General features: G+C 38.5%; 1 long non-coding RNA gene across 2 annotated transcripts; it reads left to right on the forward strand.

Moving 5' to 3' along the window:
- Nucleotides 1-859: 859 nt before the first annotated feature.
- LOC126807975 (uncharacterized) lies at nt 860-15,065 on the forward strand. 2 transcript variants are annotated; one of them, XR_007674234.2, is made up of 4 exons: nt 860-2,585; nt 5,536-5,625; nt 13,188-13,360; nt 14,675-15,065. It is a non-coding gene; the product is annotated as an uncharacterized LOC126807975 (long non-coding RNA). The 2 variants fall into 2 exon arrangements; XR_007674233.2 differs by lacking the exons at nt 860-2,585; nt 5,536-5,625 and adding an exon at nt 11,132-11,246.
- The last annotated feature ends 7,497 nt before the right edge of the window (nt 15,066-22,562 follow it).

Here is a 22,562-nt window from a genome sequence, read left to right on the forward strand (position 1 = left end):
AACAACAAAAAAAAAAAAACATTTCGCCGGACATAAAGATGGCAGTAACCCTAGCAGAGATTGATGAACCATTTTTTTTACAATATTATATTTAGTTTTCAAGCGACTATTACAGTTTGTAGAGTGACAATAATGTTTCCCTGAAAGAATCGGTAAAGATATATAATAAATCTATATTTCCTGGAAATTGGATATGCAAACCACCTGTTAGTACAATCATATTTATGTCGATTTCCGCAATTGGTTCGCTACGCCCAAGCAGGATGCGGTGGGGGTGGATTCTTCTTTTATTTGAATTTGCTCATCGATGGCGTCCGCAGTTCTTGTAAAACGGACTATACGATCTTAAATTTGCTGATGTATTACCAATCACATAAAACTTGGTGAAGAGAATATTAAATCGCAACACATGATTGTGGATGTACATTTATGCCTGGTCGTACTTTATTTATTGTTTATTTTATATATAGCATTAAACTGAATTTGTTTCCTATTATTGTAGTGTACACGTTCATATATTCAATATGGCCTTGGTATACCGTGACTCATGCATGGACAATAACGATCGTTAAGCCACGTTTATCTTGGATAACCAATCACGATGAAGGAGGAAAACACTAACAGCCCTAATATAAAATATTGTTTCCGGGAATGACATGAAAGTAACATGTCGACAAGAAGTTGATTGCTAAAACCTTTAGATCTAAAATTAACGACCAAATAAAACTTACTGATTTTATTTCCAAACACAGCTGATGCATATTATATGCTGGGAGAACCCCCCAAAAACAGAATGTACAAAACAACACCTGCGAACAGGTATTTGTGTATAAAACAAACGATAAACTCCGTGTTCAACAGTCTAATTGTTTCACGTACTCTTGCGCTATAGTATACTCAGCCAAATTAAAAACTTGACACTCGGGATTTTTGGGACTAGATTTTTAATATTTGGTTTAAGGCAACTATTTTAGTGTTATGTTGTGCACAGACGACCGTGACATCAACAGAAAGCAAGAATACGTCTCGCCGAAAGTCCTTGACATTGATAACGTTCGTGATGTCACAGTACCCCCCAAAATGAAATTCACAGACTTGGAGAACAATCGGAATAAAGTGTTTAGTAACGGTTGTGGCCTCCTCTAGCGTCTCGTACTGCCACACAACGTCTTCTCATGGATCTCAGAACATTAGTAAACACTACCCGAGGAAGACGTCGCCACTGCTCAGCAAGAGCATGTTGAAGGTCCTGCAACGTCAGTGGTGGATTTTCTTGCTGACGAACACGTCGACCCAGGTCGTCCCAGATGTGTTCAATAGGATTAAGGTCGGGGCTAAGCGACGGCCAATCCAGGACTTGGACACCGGCATTTCTTAAAAAATTCTGGGTAGCAATTGCTGTATGGGGTTGAGCATTGTCTTGTTGAAACGTTAGTCCAGGCCCATGTCTCTGCATAAACGGAAGAAGAACAGGTTGCAAAATCTGATCCCTGTACTGGACAGCAATTAAGTTCCCTTGGACAACAACAAGAGGAGAACGTCCATGTGCACAAAAAGAACCCCAAACCATGACGCTGCCGCCACCAAATCGGCCAACTTCTCTGACGCATACTTGAGCGTAACGTTCACCTCGTCTGCGGTACACTCGGACCCTGCCATCGGCAAATCTCAAAGTGAATCGAGATTCGTCACTAAAGACAACCGAATTCCACTGTCTTTGAGTAAATCTTATGTGTCTTGTGGCCCACACAAGTCGGTTACGGCGATGAAGAGGTGTCAATATTGGTCCATTATAGGGCCTCCGAGCTCGAAGACAAGCAGCCTGCAAGCGATTTCGAACAGTTTGTGCAGTTACCCTTCCACCAAACATCTCTCTACTTGTGGAGGTTGCAGTGACAAATCTGTTTCTAAGATGACGTAATCGTATTGCTTGATCTTCCTGGGCGGTCGGCAATAGTTCCAGTTTGAAGCACTCTCATTCTAAGATTAATTATTGTCTGGCGTGAACAATTAAAGGCTCTTACAACAGTGACCACAGACTGACCAGCATAGAGCCTACCTATAGCACGTAGACGTTCTACATTTGAAAGGCGCGGCATTTTCTAACAAAGATGAAAATAACAATTTTAATGTGTTTTTCCAGTTCAATTTACGTGTGCGTGTTCAGTTTAAGCAAACTTGCATCGATTGACCTCACGAGTTTGTGTTTGCACATGTTTTTCAGGTTTTTCATCTTTATATTCTCAAAAGTCACGTGATCCACGTGACTTTACAATTTTATGAAATTAAAGGCTTCTTACTACTTACTATCGTTAGAAACACTTTAAAATTTATTTGACTTACCAGAAAAAAAAAATTGTTGAAATTCATCAGTGTCAAGTTTTTAATTTGGCTGAGTATATAATAGTATAGTATTATCATCATGCGTGTTATTTTGTGGATTGCAATGGTCTTGACCACTGTCGTGACTTTCTCTGGACCAAGGAGCGGGTGGCCTTGGTCACGATATGGAGGGATGAGGAATCCAAGATGCATCAGTTGTTCAGAGGTAAAAGAGGCCCATTTGTGTGAATCCTGCTGCAAAAGTGAGCTTTTTTTATTTTTAAATATTTATTTTCTTTTTTCAAAGTTTTGTCAGTCTAGATCACACTGTACATGTAGATTACACTGTACAGTTGGACAACAGACACTTAAGGGGTTAGAATTTCTGATTCCTTACATTATCTTGTCTAGCATACTATTGTATATACACCGTATAACACGCGCCATATTGTTTTGATTTGTAAATAAAGACTAGTCTGCAATAAAACGAAAAACGAGTGCTACATGTAATGAGTATTGGGAGATAATTGATATAGAAATGTCTTCACCGAGTCAAAACAATATGGCGCGTGATATGACTTGTATATGTTACAGTATGCTAGACAAGATAATGTAAGAAATTGTAATCTCGTCAACCTGTACTTCAAATCCATGCAAATTTAATGGGGTACCTGCACAATAGTTGATAACGGTTACAGCTGTAGTTGTACTCCTGGGTATCAAGGAGAACTCTGTGATGGTAAGATAGATTGTATGTCGTATCAATAATTTCCCGGAAGAGAGAGAGAGAGTGTGTGTGTGTGTGAGAGAGAGAGATAGATAGAGAGAGTGAGAGAGAGAGAGAGAGAGTAAAATGGGGTTGAACTGATTGTATTTACAGATATACAGATAACTCTTTAGCGAAAAATTACAGATAAAGGTGTTTAATTTTCGAAAACGCACGAGTAGCTAAACCACGTGTTTTTGTTTATCATTATGGTTGCTAAGACCGATTCTTTATAAATAAAATTAAAATATAGTGGAATAGTGAGAGCCGAAATGAAATGAAATGAAATGAAAAGTTGGCCTACTCTTATATTGAACTGCCAAAGGATCTTTTACGTTCACGCCAACGTATACACGGGACCTCGGTTTTTCGTCTCATCCGAACGATTAGATATCTTTCCTTGTCAGTCCCTCCATCCTGCACCACTGACAAGGGGGAACCACTTCGGAAAATCTTTGGTTTTTGACGTTCAATTATCCATTTGGTCAAATATGATGAAAATAATCAAAGAGATTGGTCAATTTAGGCTAATGACGTCGAAACCCACCCTTATATGGAAAATGGAAATATACCGAAGAAACTTCCCACAATATATATGTTATCAACCTAGAATTGAATGTTTAGCACATTATGACTCTTTTTATATAACAATATGTCATTCATTCACTAAGTTGATTTCAGTACATACTACATATATGTCAATCTAATAACTTGCCAAAGATATTAATTAATGCAAAATAATGCCATCATTTTTCTCTATTCCTTGTCTATAAATTTGAAAAAAAATGTCGCAATGACAATATTTTCTGAAATCTGGTTCAATGGTCCGAAATCCTTTTTTTTTCAAAGGGCTGTCAGGCTTTTGACGCATCAAAACTGTTCCCAGTACCCATTAAAATATATTATTGTAAGCAACTTCACATAAATATACCCTTTAAAGATTTTAATTAAATCGATGGTTTCGGGCAGTGGCATACAAGTAACGAACGAATCAACCATTTAAAATTGTCGCCGCTACTTAATTATTTTTCTTCCTTTCAGGTAGTGTTGCATCTATATGCGATCATGCTTTTCGTTCCGTTTCGCCTCGCTCGTACTTGTGCCAGTACGGTCACAAAATTCATTAAAACGAATAAAACTAACGCAGTGGTCCATGGTGAACACTAGAAACATTAGGATTAAACCAGGGAAATGAAATGGGGTTTAACGTCCTACTGTTCTGCTCCGAACTGGGCTAATGAAGACGTGCCAGGGAAAAGTTCACTTGGCGCGCGAGGGGGTAATCTGTGCATGGAGGGTAATCTGTGCCCAACATATATATAGGTTATTTATTACACTTCTGTTTCTATTATTAATCGTTCGAATGCTCTAAATAGGATATACTTAAGCATACATTATGCAAGAGCCTATTGAATGTCTTTCTTTAGGCCTAAAATTTTTATATAAACTATTAATTAGACATTTATTAACACGGAAAGACCTTAATCAACTCTCGATGGCATCTTATGTGTCGAATGTTCATTGAATTTGAATCCGTTCTGCTGCTCAACGCTAATTCATGATTAAATCCAAAAATGGATAACCGAGACTATGTTTTTTTTATCGTACCGACTTTAGTAATGATGATCGAGGCTAGGCCCTAAACTCAGTTCCTATAATCTCCCTTCAGCGTAAAGAAATTTGACGCAAATTTTCAGTATATCCCCTTTACATTATCCAGTTTTTAACTATTATAGCTAGAACTGTCAGCTCTTAATCTAATCTTCCATAATGCATCTTTAGTGACTTAAAACTCTCTCTCTCTCTCTTTCTCCCCCCACCCTCTCTCTCTCCCCCCCTTCTCTCCATTACACGCCTGTTTCTATTATTTACCGTTCTACTTCTTGATCGTTCAGCATATCCCCTTTACATTATACAGTTTTTAACTATTATAGTGAGAACTGTCAGCTCTTAATCTAATCTTCCATAATGCATCTTTAGTGACTTAAAACTCTCTCTCTCTCTCTTTCTCCCCCCACCCTCTCTCTCTCCCCCCTTCTCTCCATTACACGCCTGTTTCTATTATTTACCGTTCTACTTCTTGATCGTTCAGCATATCCCCTTTACATTATACAGTTTTTAACTATTATAGTGAGAACTGCCAGTTCTTAATCTAATCTTTCATAATGCATCTTTAGTGACTTAAAACTCTCTCTCTCTCTCTTTCTCCCCCCACCCTCTCTCTCTCCCCCCCTTCTCTCCATTACACGCCTGTTTCTATTATTTACCGTTCTACTTTTTGATCGTTCGAATGCTCTTAGTAGGATATAGTTAATGACTTAAAAAAACTTATCAAAACTATCCTATGTTGGATGATTTGTCAGATTTTGTACCTTTGTCTACCAAATCATGTTAGAATTTTATCTTATGGAAGCAAAGTTGTATATTGTAAACTATCTTTATTATAGTTAAACCATTCTATTGTCGGAAGAATGATTATACATCGGCATGCCGAGTCTCTACTGGAGATGGCACTTGTTCGGGTGGTGTTTGTCTCAGTAAATATGATTTATATTATAAACAGTGGCTCATTTGTACAACCCGATGTATATATATATGCTATTGACAGTCTGGGATATGATGAATATACATGTAACTGTCAGTGATATGATCATCATGTACTGACAGCCTGATAAAACTCAGAGCCGGTTTCAAATATTATAAGACATATTATCTGTGTTTCGAAACTAGAGAGAGAGAGAGAGAGAAATGGGGTTTAACGTCCACTTGACACAAACTAGGTCATTTCGGGACTAACATATGGTTTAATTTTATTTCAATAATTCGCTTGCGCGTAGGGAGGAAACCGGAGGACCCGGAGAAAACCCACGAGGTTGGACAGGCGACCCTACTCCTTGTCACGTACAACCGGGGATTCGAAACCACGCCAGTCGACTCAATGACAGACTTTATGATACAGCGCGCGCACGCTAACCATTCAGCCATCCAACCCCCCCGTTTCGAAACTAACACTGTAAGATCAATAATAAAACTTATATAAGAACACCGCTTTCTAATCAGACTATTGACCAATATTTGATCTTATAAAAGGTAGTTGGGTCGCCGAGTGGTCTAGCTCAAATGTTTTAGGTTATATGGCCTGTTATCCATGCAAGCAGTTATTGCTTTGATCATCTGTAATACCTGCCGGTTTGAAGAAAAGCGCACAGTGTTAGTCCCAAGAGGAGATAATAATAATAATAATGAAAAAATTATTTAATGAGGCAACTTATTTAGTTTACAAAAAACTAATCTTCCCTCCTAAGCTACAAGGACATATATATACATGTAATATCAGGATTGTTACATGTAATATCAGGATTGTTACCCCACCCCCTTCCTTCACCTGGACTGTACATATGTGTTGATAGATAGTTTGATATTATTATATATAATGATATATTACTTATATTTATAGTGTCATGTGTGCTAGACAAGGATTGTCGAGGTCAACCATGGGTTAGTGGATACTGTGCACGTAAATATTCTCTTTATAATCACCCTTTATATTATATGATATGTATATATCACCCATCAATATGACTTGATTTCTATATAAGTATATTTAACGTCTTTATTTAAATAAAACAGAGAAGACACGACTCGTCATGATAACAAACAGCAGGTTATAACTTTGAGTACATTCACCCAATAACGTTATTTATCATCTAACATGTGTTTCTTAGTATGATGGCAACGTCGATCACCTGTTTCAACCCATGAAAATAATATACTGTAAACTAAAACATTTCTAACGAATTGTATTTTCTTTTTATACACAGTAAGTCCATTTTCTGGCCATGAACGAGTTTCCTGATGACTTATGGCGGCTTGTTTATTGATTAATAATATAAACCATATTTTGTATTTTTCAGATGTTAAATGTGGAGAATCATTTTGTTTTGGGTAACCAAATCAGATTATCTTATGTTATATCCACTGTATAGTGAACAACTATTACTCAATACAATAAAATAAATTGATATATTTAACCATTGATATAAGGTTTAATATAATAAACTATATTGTAATATTTAACATAATTGTTCTTTCTTTATAAATTATAATTATAAGCCAACAATATATTAATCTTAACCAAGAACTACAATATAATAATAAGTACTTCCTGAAAACAACTAGATACCAACAAGTACAAGATATTAAAATATATACAACTGGCGGTAGTTTTTGCTTTGGTATGCATAGAACATTCCAACTCGTCATGACGTCATCATAGGTTGATATATTCGGTTCATATCAACCTCTCATGACGTCATGAATGACGTCATCTCAGGTTGATATATCCGGTTCATATCAACCGCTGATGAAGTTGATGATCAAAATAATACAAAGAACACAGAAATCAATTTTTATTCTTTTGACAATTAAAACATTTTAAGGTACAATTTGTAGCATTCAGCACCGAAATAGACGGCGTACTTTTCGGCATATTTATATAGGTTATCCATGTCTTAGATATCTTTCAGAATGTTCTTTTCGTCCACATTTAGATTATTTCTCCACACACTCCAAGACTTGAAAGTATCTATAGACCAAGAGTTCCTTTGTAAAGTATTTTTGAGTACAGTCCACGTAACACAGTCGGTCAAGTCCTTCTCTGAACACACCGAAAACCTTCAAAGTTCACTGATCTAAATTTTCTTCAGCCCTTTCACTAGAAACTTGTAGATCTTCGTCGGAATTTGCATTCGCATCTACTCCACCGTCAATCTGTTGGCTAAAAAGACTTAATTATTTGTCTGATAACGTATTACTCTCCATTTTGATTTTGCTTTCAATTTAATTGAACCTATAGTTACTCCAAAATGGAGAGAGAGAGAGAGAGAGAGAGAGAGAGGTGTGTGTGTGTGGGGGGGGGGGAGGGGTGTTAACGTCCATTCGACACAAACCAGGTCATTTCGGGACTAATATATTGTTCAATTTTATTCCAATAATTCGCTTGCGCGTAGGGGTCTTTAGCAGTGGCAGGAAACCGGAGGACCCGGAGAAAACCCACGAGGTTGGACAGGCGAAAAATGGCAACAAGGTAGATGGTTATAAACAATAACATTACACACGCATTCACGTGATTTGGATTCCGTAATTTTCGAGCAATTATCTAATCAATGTTGACTTTTAATGGAAGAGTCCATTTAATTTAAGGGCGATCAAAACTATAACATTGTATATGTAGGATATAAACCTTCTCTCCATCGGATTGATATGATAGAGAACACGCGGGCGAAGCGAGTAGGTTAATATCCTATACTACCTATACATACAGTGGCGGCGCCAGCCGTCGGTGATTGGAGGGGCAAAACTGGGGCAAAGTCTAAGGTTAAGGAGGCAAAGGCACGAGCTTCAACTAGGGGTAGGGGGCCTCCCCCAGAAAATTTTGAAGCACAGGTTGCCGGAAATGCAGCCTGGCAGTATTTCAGGCACTGATCGATGAGGTAAAGTGTCAAACGAACGGACTTGCGAATCACGACGAAGCCCACTCACGAGCGTCAAAGTAGGGAGTCCTCCCCCCAGAAAATTTTGAAAAATAGACTGCCCGAAATGCTGTCTTACAGTATTCCCAGGCACCGATCGTCGAGATAAATAGATCTGACCAGATACCGTCCGTCGCCTGATCACTAGTTTATCCGACTAGAGAACAAAATGTCAAACGAACGGACTTGCGAACCTCAACGAATTCCCCTTGTGAGCGCCAAAGTAGCGAGTCCATTGGGGACCTCGCCAAGACAATTTTGAAAAATAGACTGTCGGAAATGCTCTACAACATGCAAGTTTATGACTGAGTGGGGATGTGGGATTTATTCACCGTAGAAGGTATTGATTACCGAAACGTATCACAAATACTTTTTTTATTTTCTAAAATTATTGGGGGGTGGGGGCAAACAGAGGACAGACCAGATTAATGCCCCCCCCCCCCCCGGCGCCGCCACTGATACGAGGTAGAACTTAATTTAAACAAGCCTGAATCGGAGTAAAGTTCTCACGAAGATTAAAACAAGTTCTATTTTTCAACAAACGTTTTAATAAATATTCAAATATTCAAATAGCCAATAGCAAAGAGTTCGAAATCGGATTTGGCTACTCTTGTAAAATCATAATGGTAAAACAGCAATAGAAGCCTTAAAACGTTGATCTAGGCAACAAACGGTGACATGACGATAGCTCCGGTCAAAATTCAAAGTCCGTATCGTCAAAACGCCTCAAACAGTCGTACGAGACAGTTATGACATGAAGTAGTAATAAATCCGTACCGGTTCACTGCTGAGCGAAGGTTACAAGCAGCCTGGGCCATGATGATTCTCGAGAATCCCAAGATGACATCTATCCGTGTTGACTGGAGCGAGTGCGTTAACCACGTGACGACGTCACATCACGCCAAAAACTGGTCGACGTCGAGTTAAACAACAAATGGAATGAAATGAAATAAGGTTTATCATTCTAATGTTCTGCTCCTACCGGACTAATGAAGACGGGCATATGCCATACAGTGTGTTATGAGGGAAATTTTGCCCGGGCAGCGGCACTATTGTCTACTTTTATATCCAATCCCAACTGCCAAGGGATCTTTTAAGTGCACTCCAATGTATACACGGGACCTAGGCTTTTTGTCCCATCCGAATGACAAAACAGCTGTCCTTGTCAGGCCCTTCGTCCTGCACCACTGTACAATACGGATGGACGATATCTCCTAGCTGACAAATATACTAATTACGTAGGTACGTAACACTGCAAGCCACATACTCTCACAACAGGGATTGAAACCACCCCCGTAAATGGCCAGCTAGAGATTGACAACGCGGCATACTAGACCCCCCCCCCCCCCCTACCAACGCCAGAGAGAGAGAGAGAGAGAGAGGAAATGAAATGAAATGAAATGAATGGAGTTTAACGTCCTACTGTTTTGCTCCAAACTGTGCTAATGAAGACGGGCATACGCTATACCGTGTGCTATGAGGGAAATTTTGCCCGGACAGCGGCACTACGGCCTACTCTTATATCGAATTCCAACTGTCCAGGGATCTTTTACGTGCACGCCAATGTGTACACGGGACCTTGGTTTTTCGTCTCATCCGAATCACTTGACAGCTGTCCTTGTCAGGCCCTCCGTCCTGTATCACTGACAAGGGGGAACCACGAGAGAAAGAGAGAGAGATGAGTACTTCTTCGTCTATTAGTCTTTAACGTCCGCTTCCACTGATGATGATATCAGAAAACTTTTGCCTTCTCTTGATTATGGTTAGCGCATTGAGAAGGCGCCCATATTCCCAAGCCACATACGCTCACATCAGGGATTGAAACCAAGCCCTGAAGCCAGATGTGGCCGGTCAACCAGAGTTCGAAGCGCGACACCCTAGACCACTAGCCCACCCCCTTTCCCAGGTAAGTTAGCTGACGTCAACCTGCTTTCGGATTGGTTAACATGGTGTTGGGTTTCAAACTTTGTCGTTGGTCAACATGTTACCGAGAAGTTGATAGGACCGCCTTCGGTCTCGACCATGTGCACCCGAGAGAGAGAGAGAGATAGAGAGAAATGGGGTTTAACGTCCACTCGACACAAACTAGGTCATTTCGGGAACTACCATATGGTTTTTAATTTTATTTCAATAATTCGCTTGCGTCTAGGGGTCTTTCTTTAGCAGTGGGAGGAAACCGGAGGACCCGGAGAAAACCCACGAGGTTGGACAGGCGATCCTACACCTTGTCGAAACCACGCCAGTGCAGTTGACTCAATGACAGGCTTTATGATACAGCACGCACATGCTAACCATTCAGCCATCCACCCCCCCCCCCCCAAACGTTCTGGGAATTTGTCTCCAAAGAAAATTGATCTGGTCATATTAAAGTTTTTGGAAAGCAAACTTGCGTTTTTGTCAAGTAAAAGATTTTGTGTCCATTTCGACGACAATGGTCGAACTAGCTTCCGTTCGGGTGCGGTGCACTATACTTTGTCGTATAGTCGTGACCAGGAACACCCGAAGGCTGCCCAGTGTGTTCAATATCAAATGCACGTGCGTTTGTAGTTGACTACACGTGCAGGCTGAAATCGAGTGGTTTATTTTACATAATACTCGTGTGATGACAACAAGGTGATATTTGTGAGGTAATTATTACATTTCCTTGTTATGGTTTATATACACCGTAAATGATGCGACATTGGCGTTAGTAGGGTAGCTGCCGAGAACATTCGTGCGACACGACATGCTTGTGGTGCCATGGATCAGAAGAATTGAGGCGAATCCTTAAAGTTTTGTATTTGTCAGTTCTCCCGTCAAAAGGCAAAACCTAGTAACTCACTTTTTTCTTATTTTGAGAAAACAAAGGAAAACGGAATGAATGAATATTAAACCCCAGCTCATCCATTGATTTGACTATTGAGTTATTAGATTTTGCTGTGGTATACTAGGCAAATGAAGGAAGTTGCTAGGTTGTGTCATGGGTGTAACTGCTTACAAAATCAAAAGATTGGAATATCTAGTACAACAGGAAGCACATACCCTAGTAACTACGAATTTGGTCCTAACTCAATTTTGATAAAAAAAAGTGAGTTACTAGGTTTTGCCTTTTGACGGGAGAATTGGGAAACCGCAACATTGCCAAGGTTCTTCCTTGGGTATGGGTGGGTTGAGTGGTCTATGGTTTGTCAATGAGTCAGGTGGCGTGGTCCAATCCCTTGTTTGTACCTGACAAGCACTAGGACCGCCTGCCCAACACCGTGGGTTTCTACAGACTCCAACGTGTAAGCGAATTTGTAATATAAAGTTGTACCATGTGTTAGTACTTAAATACCCAAGTTAGTGTGTCTGTTATCGCCCCATTTCCCGGGTTGTTTTACCTACACGTCAATGTCTACACGGAACTGCGTTTTGTGCTATTAGACTATGGTCCTTACCGTTCTGTGTCAATGGCAAGGAACTTAACCTCTCCCCCAAATTCTTAAACCTAACAGTAATCCAAGATCTAGCCCTGCAGCCCACAATCCTCGGCAACAACCATGTGCCCTAACCCTGTTTACATCTCGTGACCCCAGGTAAATATGCGTTTGGCCATGTCAAAAAGATCTGGCCATAGATTGGGTGCCCCATGTGCCGAAAATTTTCCCTACTATAAGTGGTAGTCGGTGAATGTGCACGCTTCAGTGACTTGTCTCGAAGTGATTTCTGGCTAGTCACGCACTCTCTTTGAGTCTATAAATAGCCATCGCACTTCAAATTCTTTACACATCTATCAACTATTACAACCGTAAATAATCTATTGTTGATGATTCTGAATAGCAGTAATATTTAGCTTTTTGGTTGTTACAGCAGCTTTAGAAATTACGTTCGTTTTATTTTTCAAATTGCTTTATCATTAACCTATACCGTTAGGAGCGGCATCTTTTGTTTAGTACAAATAATACCTCTGAAACACTCGGCTTAGACAGGGATATGATACTAGCAGTAGTTTCGTTTAACTTTTATAACTTTTATAAGGTTCTTAAAACATTTGTTGAGTTGGCTACCGTGCGTGTATCTAAATTCAATATCTTGTTCCAGCTTTCTGATATGTTTCGTAAAAAAAGTAGTCTTGATTATCCCGGCCTGTCAATCAGACGGAGAATGGTCGGTAGACTATTTAAGCGAGACTAATTTCAAAACAAGGGCACGTGACCTATTTTTTCCTCAAACGTACCTGGATGGATGTTATGGACGACACTCGGAACCATTTTTCAGTGTATTATTTATCGATGATTAAATGGTCATAGCTTATTAAGTACAACATGGCAGTTTATTTAGTGACTATAAATCTGCCAAATAGATTTAAGGATTGGTATATATATATATAAATATTGTGTAATTGTCGAGCTATGTGGAGATATTTATTTATGGTGGGGCACCCTACCATAGAAGACAAGTACAGGATTGTACAAAATACGGCAACACCACACACCACTGTCTTCATTAGCCCAGTCGGAACAGCGGAACAGCACAGTAGGACGTTAAACCCCATTTCATTTCATTTCATTACTCCCAACTGGTAAATTATGTTTTTGTTATATTTTTAGAAATGTATCTGGTTATGGTTTTATTGTCCCTGTTAGCCGTTCTACTGATCGGATTTGCAGAAGGACAATCCTGTGACAGCAGGTTCTCCAAGGGATGCAACTCCAATATCTTATCAGGTTACAAACGGAATTTTAAATCGGCTTGTAATAGACATGATGTTTGTTATTCCTGTGTAAGTAACCAGCTTATATAAAGGACTTAAAAATGTTGGGGGGGTGGGTCCGAATGGTTAGCACGTGCGCGTTGTATCATAAGGCCTGTCATTGATCAACTGGCGTGGTTTCGAATCTCCGGTTGTACGTCACAAGGAGTAGGGTCGCCTGTCCAACCCCTTAGGTTTTCTCCGGGTCCTCCGGTTTCCCCCCACTGTTAAAGACCCCCACGCGCAAGCGAATTATTGAAATAAAAAATTAAACCATATGTTTGTCTCGAAATGACCTGGTTTGTGTCGAGTGGACATTAAACCCCATCTCTCTCTCACTTCAAAATGTTGGCCAAGACAGTTCCTCGGGATTTTCCGGTGTGGTTTCCCCACTTTTGTTCGTCCCAACCTAACGACTAGACACCATTTCTTGCCAGGTCCTCTGTCCTGAATCACTGACTAGGGAAGACGGTGTCTAAGTGAGTAAGACTCTGACTCGCTAGTCTGGAGGTTGCGGGTTCGCTCGAGAAAGTTCATTGCGATATTCCGGCGTGGTTCCCCCTTGTCAGTGTTGCAGGAATGGGGGCAACGTATAGCCTTTCGGATGGGGATAAAACCCAAGGTTACCTCTACACATTGACGTGCACGATAAAGATTCCTTGGCAGATGGAAATCGATATAAGAGTAGGCCGTAGTGCCGCTGTCCGGGCAAATTTGCCCTCATAGTACACTGAATGTGTTATGAGACAACTTATCATCAAAAGCCACGTCATCAATGAATATTGATCGACATCCTAATTGGTGTCATCTGTCTGTGCCCCTCCGCGCTAGCGAATTATTGAACCATGTTACTCCCGAAATGATCTAGTTTGTATTAAACCCCATCTTTTATTGAAATAAAATTGAACACTATGTTAGTCCCCAAAATGACCTAGTTTGTGTCGAGTGGACGTTAAACCCCATCTCTCTCTATCTCCCTCTCCCTCTTCTCTCTCTTTCTGTGACGTTTGCAGTAGCCTAAAATCTATTTCAGACCAGTTTGACAGTGAAGGCCGACGAAATTATAAAAACAAAGAAACGAACTTGGATTTTTCTATTCGCAGACAAGTTGTCTTTTATTATCTTAGCGCACGCGCCAGGGTCTTTCCCCTGGAACGAAACCGGAGTACCACGGGGTTGAGAAGGCGCCCCTATCTTCAAGCAACATACGCTCACACCAGCGATCGAAACCACGACCGCAAGCCACAGGTGACCGCCCAGCTAGAGCTCTAAGTGCGACACCCTAGAAAACACCCCACCCCACCCCTCAATGCCCAAATAAAGTTTTTACCCTTTTATTTGTAGGGCGCCGATAGAGGAGTTTCAAGATACGAATGCGACTATGCTTTCTACTACGATATGGATGACCACTGCGGCAGCCGTTCCTACTTCTCACGATTTTGGTGCCGCATTATGAAGAATCAATTTTATTACGAAGTTCGGTGGTTCGGTGCAAGTGTGTATAACGATACAGTTGGGGAGTATTGTGATGAATATTGGGTGGATGCTTGCATGCCATAGATCGTTGCCGTTTGTTCACTCTACCAAACAAAAAATTGTCGATTTGAGGGTGTTGTACATAAGGCAGGATATGCTTACACTGTCTATCTAGAACACCGGCTACCACTTCTCGTTTGATCTAGATAATTGTTGTAGTATTTTTGAAACTATGTAATAAAAATATTTCTCAATTAAATTTATTATGAATTTATCGAGAGAACGACATCCGCCTATAAACATCTTCTTCCATTCAGTTCTATATTCAGTTTCTAAAGACTGATATATTCACAAGGTTCAGTAAGCGATTAAAGGCTCAATACCACTCTTGTTGTAATTGAATAATATGTCCCAATCTAGATTCTGGTCAACAAATTGTACTATTTTACAATATTCCAATTAATTGATGATACAAATTTCATCTTAACACATCTAATTTAAAAAATTGGAAAAATTCAACTAAATGATTTGAAAAGCCTGACGTAAAGCTTTTCAAATGTGACTTGGATTTAAAAATATTTTTGGACAAGTAAAATAGGATTTAATGGATAATTTACACAACAGGTAGGAAACTAACACATCTAGTACTTAGAATAAGGCTATTTTTTATTTTCTGGAGCTGTCAAGCCAGCAAGAGTGTTATTGTCCCTTTAAATTTTGTTTCTGATATATATATAGGTTTTGAAATACACATGAGTGTCGAACATCTGGCGGTCATCTTGAAATCTAATGTGGCAGCCGTTTGACGGAATTTTTGATACCTCCATAATCTTCAGTTGTTTCTCTGTTTGTAATGAAAAGCATTCGGCCAAGAGTTTACATTGATTAGATGACTTCCCCAAATACTTCCCTAAGGATGGGCGGTTTGGGTGGCTGAATGTTTAGCGTGCGCGCGCTGTATCATAAAGTCTGTCATTGAGTCGACTGGCGTAGTTTGGAATCCCCGGTTGTACGTGACAAGGAGTAGGGTTGCCTGTCCAACATCGTGGGTTTTCTCCGGGTCCTCCGGTTTCCTCCCACTGCTAAAGACCCCTACGCGCAAGCGAATTATTGAAATAAAATTAAACCATATGTTAGTCCCGAAATGACCTAGTTTGTGTCGAGTGGACGTTAAACCCCATTTGTTTCTCTCTCTCTCTCTCTCTCTCTCCCTAAGGATGATAACTCCGATAAATAGTTGAAGCTGTTCTTTTAATAAACGAGTTTCCCAAACTGACAAAGGGTCACGATAATGAAAGGTATTGCTACGAAGATATGTTATAACAACCTCTTCATTCAAACCCCCCAGTAGATTTCGTACATGATTACATATAAGACTGGATAATCTAGCCAATGAAGTTGGTAATCTAAAATCTTGACAACTCACCCAGACTAATATTGTACAAGTGGTCTTCCTGTTTTGTGTCTCGAATATTTCGTGGTTGAATAAATGAAAACAGAAATCGAGTTGGTTTTTGGTATTTCTATATTCTACAAGTAATCAACATAAATTACAGTTCGCAATTAATGTTAATAATCTTGGTAAAAAATGCTTAATAGTAGATAAACTCCAATATGGATATGGGAATTGACTTGGAGGGGGGGGGGGCTATCCGAAATTTTTTATTCTGAAATGTTAAAGCTATTGAATTGAAAATAGTACAAGTACTTAGGAAATACAACAAACAAGAGAAAACTTGCATTTAAAAAAAGTTGTTGCCAGGGAAACACATGTTTTGGGGAAACAATTATGAAAAATGTAGGTACACTATATCTCTGTAACTAATACAGATATCTTCATCATTAAAAAATAAGCAGTCTGAAAATGAGACATTTATGCCAGAGATATAGTGTACCTACATTTTTCATACGTTTTCCAAAAATATGTGTTAACCCTGGCAACAACTTTATTTTCTTTTTTTTAAATGATAGTTTTCCTATGTTTATTACATTTCCTAACTACTTGCGCCATCTTCAATTCAACATCTTTAGAATTTCAGAAACCATTTTTCGGGTAGAGCCTCACCCCATAAACGTGTCTCCAAATATCTAAATACGTGACACATGTACATAAAGTTTGTCCTTAGGAATGTGATCTGAAGTTGATCTCCTAATGCAATGTTTGTAAAAAAAAGTTTTCCATGGCTGACTCGTGTTGTTTTATATATGGAGAACTATGACATTAATCTTATAATCTATCATTATATAAACAAACAATATGGTCACTAAAACGATTTAGCCAGTAGATATATAAAATGTTTAAAACAAAGGCTACTGGAGAAAGGCGATTAGGGACATATAACAAAACATGGAATACAATAAGATACGATTAAAAGGACTAATTAATGGAACTAAACCTCTAACTCAGTATTGTTCATAATATTCCAAATTAAAAACGCGAATTACAATTAAATCTTGGTCCATTTTAATAATATTAATGTTATCTTGCCGTGAAAATATTGGACCCCAATATTCAATTTTAAGACACCGTGAACATTTTAAAATCAGTACACGAGTCGTGTACTCTATGGTTTTGGACGCCATTTGTAATTAACTAAGACAAAGCAGCGAAGAAGTAATTAGTTGATTCACAAACAACAAAATATTTTTTTTTTTAAATTTGTAGAATGCACTAAGCAGGCGTAAACATTATCGTTCAATTTGGACTTATAAGGTATTTCACAGAACATAATTGATTAGAAATTATAATATATTCATTCATATTACATTAATGTGTGTTTTATACTTATTTTCGTCTATTTTAAGGTTGCAAATAATAGAGCCATATGCCCTTTAAGATCCATAATGATCTATTAAAATAATGACCACCGAATTAAAGAAACATTATGGGAGATTAGATAAAGAGCTGGCAGTTCTCACTATAATAGTTAAAAGCTAGATAATGTAAAGGCAAGTTGCTGAAAATTTCATTCAAATTGATCCACTATGAACCGAGAACTAAGCGGCTAGCCTTGATCATCATTACTAAAGTCAGTACGATAAACAGCATAGTCTCGATTATCCATTTAATCGTTAAATCGTGAAGGAAAGTTATGCAGTAAATCGGCTCATAATCCACTAAAGTTCGCAGGCTAGCGCTGCCATCTAGAGTTGATTATGGTCTGGATAGGTTAATTAATGTCTAATTAATAATTTAGATAACATTTCAGGCCTAAAGAAAGGCCTGCAAAAGACAGATTTAGCTCTTGCATAATGTATGTTTAAGTAACACTGTTACTAATGGGCCGAGTTCACAGACCGTGAGAATAATAATTGTCTGGATTAACTGAAATTAGCCCTTCAACAATATTTAGAGAATATGTTAGAGACTACAGTTCGATAAGCCAATATATCCAGTCGACTTTGAAGTTTTTATTCACCCTTCCACAATATTCAGAATATTTGTCTGGATGTTAGAGACTATACGCTATAGGTCGAGAGGCCACTGCATAGTTTTTACTCGTCCTTCCACAATATTCATTGAATATTTGTCTGGATGTTAGAGACTATACGCTATAGGTCGATAAGCCACTGCAATATTTATATCTATATCCAGTCAACTTTGACGTTAGTTTTTATTCGGCCTTGTACAATATTCAGAGAATATTTGTCTTATGTTAAAGACTATAAGTCGATAGGCCATTGCAATATTCGTATATATCCAGTTGACTTTGAAGTTAGTTTATTTGCATAACATGTTAGTAACAAAAAACAAAATCATGCTAAATATGAATATAAAAATGCAACGACCTTAGTCATGGATGCAATCCCAAACCCCCTGGCGATAGCAGGAACTCGTTGACCTTGTTGAAAAAGCCGAATCCCCATATAGTCTAGACGCATTGTAGTACATATTTGCGTTACCAATGCACCTCGAACGAATCGAACCTCCACTATAAGAAGAATTACAATAATTCCTCATATTGTTAAGAAATATTTGATCGCAGCTTGACCTTGACACATCACGTGTATATCCCTGAAAATATAAATCGTAATCAATATTTAAATATTGATCACCAACAGTAATCATACTTTTTATGTTGACCCTCGTCAAACTGCGGTTTATCACCCAATAACACACTCTACAGTAGATATTGCTTGTGTGATATATTTCATAATCTACTGCGATATATCCTAAGGAAGGAGATATCGCTTTACATAATTTTGATTTGTCAATTAAAAAAGAACTACTTTTTTGTATTTTCAAAGAACAGTTCATTTTTTATTAAAAGTAACTTCTTTTTTTGTATTGCTATTTAATTGCCCTTGATGGAAACACTGCGTCAGTATACAACACTTTCCAATTCTTGAATTGCTGTCAAAAAATGATGTATCACTACGCCATAATGTAATCAGATTCAGTAAAAGTGAAGTCTGTAGCAACGAATTATACTTTCTTTTTTATTTGTGCATGTAAGAAAGATTGGGTGATAAATAAAATCCCGTCTTCTTGATATCAGACAATATCATCACTCGTTGATAAAGTAAAAAAAAAAACAAAAAAAAAACTGGGAAGAGCCTCGGTCTTATTTTTAAATAATCGACTTGTGTTGATATTTTCTGAAATCAAAAAAGACGAGTAGGAGAATTTCTATAGAGCCCTACAGAAGAGCGCATCTTCCATGGCAATTGCGTGTTAGTTTTATTTTAGAATGGGTGCCATTTTTAAAGATGCATTATGGGAGATTAGATATAGAGCTGACAGTTCTCACTATAATAGTTAAAAACTAGATAATGTAAAGGGAATTTGCTGAAATTTCAGTTAAATTGATTAACTCCGAACCGAGATTTTAGCGATTGAATTTTCGGCCTAGCCCTGATCATCATTACTAAAGTCGGTACGATAAAAAAACCCCAAAAACAGTCTTCCATTAAATCATGAATGGAAGCCGAACAGCAAATCGGAACCTAATCCAATAAACATCGCATAGACTTCTGGTCTTGATCAGTTAATTAATGTCTAATTAATAATTTAGATAACATTTCAGGCCTAAAGAAAGACCTGCAATAGGCAGATTTAGCTCTTGCATAATGTATGTTTAACAAAGTTCCGAATATTATGTGTTTTGGAGATGAGAATAGAAACTAAATTTTCCACAAGAAGCCATGGGTTTTCGGAATATAATCTTGGCTTGCAAATGTGGAAAGGGTAAACAAAGGGTGTTTAGATCTATTTCATGGAGCCTTCAAATAGACGAAAATGAATTGTTAATTAGTTATATTCGGTGAAATATGAAGTTCAAATGGAAAGACAGTCATTTGCGCCCGGTTAGTCCAATTATTTACATTTTCTTTTTGTCGCTTGTGGGTCACACATTTTTATTTCTCTCACATTGACGTTTGTGCATTAAGTCATCTAAGTAATTCATGAGTTAACAGGTTTAAACATCGAGGCCGTAGGCCGAGATGTTAAACCTGTTAATGAATGAAGCGTGCTAAAAATGACTTGTAACATGCCTCACATGATTGTTATTGCACAGAAACCCACCCCACTTCTCTATAGGATTTCTACTAAAACTAGTGTAAACCAGCAAAAGAGTGCAAAAACATTGAACATGTCTAGTTATTGCACGGTTAAGCTCCACCCAATCTACTAGAGGGAAAACAATCTGCTTATTCAACGAAAAGAACAAAGGCAGATTTCCCGTCCATGTTACAATTACAAATAGCGCTCGAGATCATTGAGATATCGGAAAAGGGAACTGGTTTTTAAACTGTTCTTTTTGTATTAAATAAAGGTTGGCTATCAGGTGCCCCTAGTTGCTCGGTAAGATAATAAATTCAATATTGATTTAAATGGATCAATATTAAATTCTAATTCGTGTTTTTAATATCGAATATTATGAGTAATATTAAAATAAGACTCTGATCTATATTTAATTAGACTGTTACTTACACATGCATAGCAGAGATCGTGTTTATCACATGCTTGTCGAAAACGGTATTTGAAAGGCATGTTGTAAGGGTCGCTACATCCATCGTCACTATAAGTCCATGTGCCGCATCTAATCGCCCCGTCTACAAATCCGACCACAAGAAAGCTGAACAGGCAAAATATGATGATTAACTCTACTTTCATTTCTGTTAAAAAACAAAATCCAAAGAGTTATTTTATATAGAGTCAGTCTTGTTAGGAGGCTCGTGGGAGCGTGGGGGTGGGGCTGCTCTGTAGGTAAAACTCTGTGTTGGAGCATGCTTTAGAAGTATCTTTCTGATGGTGTTATATTCAAACGGACACTGGCTCGCTAGCCGCCTGGAGGTCGGGTGTTCGATCCCTGCATTGGCCAAGAAAGTTCACCCAGATTTTCCGGCGTGGTTCCCCCTTGTCAGTGTTGCCGGACGGAGGGCCTGACAAGGACAGCTGTCTAGTCATTCGGATGAGACAAAAAACCGAGGTCCGGTGTACACATTGGCGTGCACGTAAAAGATCCTAAAAATAAAAAAGTAAGAAGAGAGAGACCATGTAAAAAAGACATAAATTTTTTAAAACTACCCATAAAACAGTCAAATGTGTAAAATCAGTAAAAAGCCTGTTTGAATAAATGAGTTTTCAAGTGCGATTTGAATGTAATGATGGAAGGTGATTTTCGAATAAGATAAGGTAATTTATTCCAAATTAACGGTGCATAAAATGAAAAGGTCCATAGGATGCTAGTCTGGCTCGAGGTTGTACTAACAGTAAATCGTCACTAGAGGATCTTCTGTTTCTCACCGAAGTGCGGATTTGTATCAATTCTGATAAGTAGTCAATATATTTAAATATATTAAGTACTACCGTGACTCAGTCAATAAAATAAAATATAGTAAGTAATACCTTGAGTTTTGTCGAGAATCCCAGTGGTGCAAGATTCTAGTTCCAGGCCAATTTTATACGTTCCCAACTTGATTACGTGATGGTTAAATTAATACATTTTATCTTCCGTTTCTGGAATCTAAAATGACGAGCCAATCAGCTGCCCCCTTCTAAAATAACGAACCAATCAACCGTCTTCTTCTAGATCACACCATGTCGCTATTTATATATTTGGGAAGTTAAAATATCAAATTGTTCCTGGTTGGTGGTTAAACATTTCAGTGTAGAACTTAAAGATACATTATTCAAGAGCTAGATCAGCCTATTAAAGGTCTTTACTGCATTTATTAACTTGCCAAAACCATAATCAACCCTCGATATCATCGGATGCTCGAGATGTTGAAAGAATTTAAACACGGTTGTCGGTTAATGATTTAATGAATAATCGAGCCTCTGCTTACTATAATGTAACAAAGGTAGCAATGTCAATCGAAACTCCTTTTTTCTCCAAATATTCCTAACATCACTCCGAATGAAGTAGATTGACAGACATGTTCAACATATGGTCATTTTATTATCTATTTTTTTTTAACTTTGATAGCGGGGGGGGGGGGGGGCGGTGGCTAAGTGGGTAAGGCGCTGGCTCATTAGCCTGGAGGTCGGGTGTTCGATCTCTGCATTTGCCGAGGAAGTTCATCTAGATTTACCGGCGTGGTTCCCACTTGTCAGTGATGCAGGACAGCTGTCTAGTCCTTCAGATGAGACGAAAAACCGAGGTCCCGTGTTTACATTGGAATGCACGTAAAAGATCCCTTGGCAGTTGGAATTCGATATAAGAGTAGGCGATAGTGCCGCTGCCCAGGCTAAATTTCCCTCGTAGCACACTGTATGGCGTATGCCTGTCTTCATTAGCCCAGCATAGGA

Source organism: Patella vulgata, chromosome 9 (assembly GCF_932274485.2).
Source record: "Patella vulgata chromosome 9, xgPatVulg1.2, whole genome shotgun sequence".
In the NCBI taxonomy this organism is placed as follows: Eukaryota; Metazoa; Mollusca; class Gastropoda; family Patellidae; genus Patella; species Patella vulgata.